This window comes from Galeopterus variegatus, unplaced genomic scaffold (genome assembly GCF_000696425.1).
Source record: "Galeopterus variegatus unplaced genomic scaffold, G_variegatus-3.0.2 Scaffold28483, whole genome shotgun sequence".
NCBI lineage: Eukaryota > Metazoa > Chordata > Mammalia > Dermoptera > Cynocephalidae > Galeopterus > Galeopterus variegatus.
In genome coordinates, this window is record NW_007754594.1 from 1 (window position 1) to 5,605 (window position 5,605).

General features: G+C 38.7%; 1 pseudogene; it reads right to left on the reverse strand.

The window, feature by feature from the left end:
- Positions 1-2,446: 2,446 nt before the first annotated feature.
- LOC103583800 lies at positions 2,447-3,062 on the reverse strand (annotated as a pseudogene).
- Positions 3,063-5,605: the final 2,543 nt, after the last annotated feature.

Below are 5,605 nucleotides of genomic sequence, written 5' to 3' on the forward strand. Positions count from 1 at the left end.
TGGTCTCCCTCAAGATAATGACATAACCCTATGTTATTTTTTTTCCTAGAACTGATTTTATTTTTTATTTTTATTTATTTATTTTTTTTTTGTCTTTTGTCTTTTTCCGTGTCCGGCAACGGATCGCAACCCTCAGTGTTGCCCCTGTACCGGACCGGGGACCGGCAACGGGATTGCAAACCTCGGTGTTGCCCCCGCGCCTCGCTCAGCCAGTGAGCGGGAACTGGTCCGTATGTGGGATCGGAACCCTTGGGCGGGAGCGCCGCCACGATTCCCAAGCGGCGCACTATCCAGTGCGCCACCGGGCCGTCCCCCCTAGAACTGATTTTATAATCCTTCAAAAAAGTTTTCAACTAAAGATACGTAATAAAGTTTCATATATAAAAAAAGTAGAAGAAAATAAAGATAACTCTAACTGTAAACATTTCTATAACAATATACAACTAGTTTCAAAGCTTCTTATGATGAGAAACTAGAATTCGAATTTCTTATTCCTTCCATATTTATCTACTGTTTTTACTTCAACACTTCTATATCTTTATTTATGTGTCTGGAAATGTCCTCTCCCTTTGTCTTAATATTGCTCTACCCTCAAGACCCAGCATAAATCCCAACTTTCTAAAAACTCCGGCTTTCAGATATCTCTTTTGGGGGCAGCTGGCTGATGTGGGGATGATATATCATTTTTAGTGATTGAGGAAGATAATTAAGAATTAGAGAGGCCATTGACATTATGAACCTTCAACAACATGATTTTTGTAGGAATCCTATAGCAGAGTGTAGCAAGAAGAGCGGAGGGAAATAAGAAGTAAAAGGCATGAAATGGAAAGTTTGACAAATTGTTATTTTTGCAATAAGCTAAGTATTATAGTCTCTCTATATGCTAACCCAGCTAGAAAAATACACACCCACACATGTTTATTTTTTAATATGTCTGTATATATTTTATACACACATATGCAATAATCTTTCTCCCATCTATCATATAATTAGAGTATTACTGTGATAAAAGCAGGGAATTAAAAATAAAATTGTACCAGGGTTGAGAGCTGAATTTTGGTCTTAGTACTATCAGTTTTATGACCTTGGGCAAATCATACAACTTTCTGGGTCACATAATGTCTTTTCTACATGAGAAAACAGGTCACTTTCAGTCCTCAAATGCTATGATTCATGAATGTGACTGCTCTAAACATTGGTAGCAGCTTACGTACTAGAAATGTTATCCTCCTTTTTACTTTATCTTAGTCTTCTGTCATTTTTAGTAATGGGGGGGTGCTTTTGGTGAGTGTTCCTAAAATTTAATACTTGGCCCTCTGTTTTTCTCTATTTATACTCTACTTCTCTGTGATCTTGAGGTATAGCATAGGTGCTAAAAGCACTGAATCTGGAGTCAGACTGCCTAGATTTTTTTTTTTTTGTCTTGTTGTCTTTTTTACTGACCGGTAATGGGATCGCAACCCTCAGTGTCATGCCTGTACCGGGGACCGGCAATGGGATCGCAACCCTTGGTCTTGCGCCTGCACCACACTCAGCCAGTGAGTGGGAACGGTCTCCACATGGGATCCGAAACCTCGGCGGGAGCGCCGCCGCGCTCCCAAGTGGCGCGCTCTCCAGTGTACCACCGGGCCGGCCCAGACTGCCTAGATTTGAATACCAGTGTGCTGCCTTACTAATTATCTGTCCTTGAAGAAGCACTTAACCTTTCTGTGCCTTAGTTTCCTTATCTGGGATTACCTAGCTAGCTCTCAGAATTGTTGTGAGATGATGACTTTACAGACTATCCTGATATGATCACTACAAATTATATACATGGATTGAAATATAACTCTGCACCCCATAATAACTATGCACCCCATAAATATCTACAATCAATATGTTTCAATTAAAAATAAATTAAACAAAAGAATTGTAAGTGTTCATACATATCCAGTACTTAGAATAGTGCCTGGCAAGTTCTCAAACAATATATGTATATATATATATATATTTTTTAATTACAAATTGTATTTACATAGAAGCATTCAGAATGTCAACAAAACAGCTGCAACGTTTTTTTCACAATTGCAGAGTAGTATTCAGTTAACAGAAAAACAATTATTTTGTATAAGCTGCATCAGAGACAACCGAAGATGAGAAAAACCACCATTCCCATTTATAACTAATTTGTGCTGTGTACCAACAAGAACCTGCTTTAAATTTCCATGCCAATTTATAACCCCCATCCTGTTCCAGGCAAGGTTAGTGGCTATAGAAAATACCACCAGGACAGGGCTATCTAAAGACACATTCAGTAGTGTGTTAACCGTACAAAAAAAAGACACTGTACAGTTTAAAAATAAATCTTACACAGCCTTACATTTCAATTTTTTTCTTTAAAATGAGTGAGTTGTGTGCAGGGGGATTAAATGCTTTATACACAAGAAAATAATGCTCTAGAACCAACTTATTCACCTTCATCACGTTCCTCTTCCTCTTCCTCCTCTTCATCCTCCTTGTCTTCCTCCTCCTCTTCTTTTTCTTGCTTTCTTCAGCCTTGACAACTCCCTTGTTTGCTGCATCAGGCTTTCCTTTGCTCGGTATGCAGGAATGTCCTTTTCATAGTTTTCCTTCAGCTTAGCAGCCCTCTTTTCATAAGGCTGCTTATCATCTGCAGCAGTGTTGTTCCACATCTCTCCCAGTTTCTTTGTAACATCACCAATGGATAGGCAGGGATCTTCTTTTTGACTTTTGGGCGATACTCAGAACAGAACAAGAAAAAGGCCGAAGGAGGCCTCTTGGGTGCACTGGGATCCTTGAACATTTTTGCTTCTCCTTTAGGAGTGATATAGGTTTTCATTTCTCTTTCATAACAGACCTCTGTCCGCCTTTGCCATGTCTTCAAGTTTTCCTTTCTCTTTAGCAGACATGGTCTTCCACCTCTCTAAGCACTTCTTAGAAAACTCTGAAAAGTTGACTGAAGTATCTGGGTGATTCTTCTTGTGCTCCTCCTGACAAGTTTGCACAAAGAATGCATATGATGACATTTTGCCTCTCAGCTTCTTAGGATCTCTTTTGCCCATGTTAAGTTATTTTTCCTTAGGAAGGCACAGAGTCGCCCAGGACCCATCTGGTTCTCCCTTGCCCTGCGCTGTCTCTATGGAGCTCAATGTACTGCAATCCTCAAACAACATTGACATTACTTTCGCCTTAAATCTCTTATCTACTCTATTAAGCTTTAAACATCACTTATGTATGGTAACTCATCTACCATAACTGTCCATCATTCATTTAGTTATCCAGTTCTCACCTGAAATTCATATGTCTGAGTCCCATATTCCGTATCTTTCCAATAAACCAGCTTGCTTCTGTAACCTTACCTATTTCCATTAAGAAATCCATTACTCTTCTGCTTATATAAATTTGAAACTTACAGATCCCTCTTCCATATGCCCTATATCCAAGGGGTCACCAAGTAATAACTGGTAATTTTGTAACATCTCGAACATCAATATTATTTTCAGCTTTGCTATCAACCCAGTTCACACCCTTTCTTCCTGAGCTAAGTTTAGCAGTTCCCAGTACAGTCCCTATATTGGCTCTCTTCTGCATACTGTCATTGGGTTATTCTGTCCAAAAACACTGCTTATATTACATCACTGCTTTCTAAATTCCTAATCTGGAATCAAGTAGTAGCTAACAGAGGATTCAGCTATGATGATACTGTGGCAACTAGGCCAGAGTATGTAACAGGAATAGAGAAAAGCTTCCTCTTGATTAAATTACTACTCTCCATGATGCATGAAAGGGACTAGTATTGGAGTCTAACTCTCATTAGATAGGCATCCTCCATTATCTGTGAACCAGTCTAGAAACAAAGCCATCAACAACATAAATGCATTACACCTTAAAGGCGCTGATGTTCAAGAAGGTAACCTTATCTTACATGATTAGATCAGAGTAAGCAGGGGAATAGACTTTACTCTTTTCTGCAGAAGCCCTACATATATTTTTCAATTTAATCATACTCCATCTCATTCTCAAAAAGCATTTGAGGCAGCTGACAAAAAGAGGGAAAAATTAATTAAACTGGGACCCAAAAGGAAAAAATTGGGTAAAGGGGTAAAGCAGACACGCCAGTAATAAAACATAATAGAGTTGATGTGGTTATGGATAATACCTGGCTCTTAGCTTCTTTGCAGCCAAGGTTAAAAAAAGAAGAAACAAATTACAAAACTCGTTATCATCTCAAAGGAGAGCACATGTCCTTTCTCTTAAGGACTGAGTTTAATTAAAGCTGGCTGTGCCACTTATTAACTTTATGGCCATGGACAAGTCATAACCTTTCTAAGCCAGGTTTTTCATCTGTGAAATGGAAAGAATACTTAAATAAATTCCCGAGAATTAAATTATTTTATTTAATTTAATAAGAATTAGATGCTACTTAATATCTGAAAAAAGATATAAATGTATTTTCTAAACTAACCATTATGAGAGGTTTATATGGAGGCTAGATGTCACAAAGAAGACAGAACACTGGGAAGTCATTAGATGTTAAGTCAAGTTCTGGCTTTGTCACTTACTTGTATGGTATTCAGTAAATCCCACCTACATGGCACTCGGCTTCAACAGCTGTAAAATGAGAATGCCACCACTCTCACAGGTATTTTTGTGAGGATAATTTATATGAAAATATTTAAAATTTGTAAAGCATTATGCAAATGTAAAGTATTATTAATGTAAGCCAGTTTGTAGCTACTATCCAAACTGGGGTTTATTTTTGGATATGAGACTAAAACCATATTTTGTTTGGCAGTATGCCAGTACAAGGCCTTCAATAACAAAAGCATATACTGCTTAAATAAATTTCTAACAGCATATCTTGCTACTTTAGCAAATGTTAGGGCAGGGATGATGTACTTCTTTATAATAAACCCCCATAGCACTGTACTTGATATGTTACTCATCGATTAGCTGTTAAATGAATACGTAAGAAAACAAGATAAAATCTACTATGTACTTGCCTTTTCTATCCACCAACACGATTCAAATGTATGTGGTTGGAATAGCCAAAACCCCGCAGCTTATCTATGTGCATTGGAGAAAGGGGCGGTGTAAAGTGAGCTCAGTGAAATTTTTTTTTTTTCTTTTTGGGGCAACTGGCTGGTACAGGGATCCAAACCCTTGACCTTGGTGTTATTACACTGCATTCTAACCAGCTGAGCTAACCGGCCAGCCCTCAGTGAATTATTTTATAGTTTGTTTTTCTACTACATACATATGGTATGAAAAAGAATTGGAAGCCTTAAGTTCCATTCATTCTATCAGTCAGCAAATATTTATTGAGTATCTATTATGTGCCAGGCACTGTTCTAGGCACTGGAGACACAATAAGAACAAAATTAAGACCCTGCCATCTTGGACGTTATATTTTAGTAGGGGAAATAGACGTTAGCAATATAAATATGTAAAAAAGAATATGTTAGGGCTGGCCCGGTGGCGCACTGCTACAGTGTGCCGCCTGGGAGCGTGGTGACGCTCCCGCCGAGGGTTCAGATCCCACAAACAGACTGGCCGCTCACTGGCTGAGCGAGGTGCGGGTGCAACACCGAGGGTTGCGATCCCG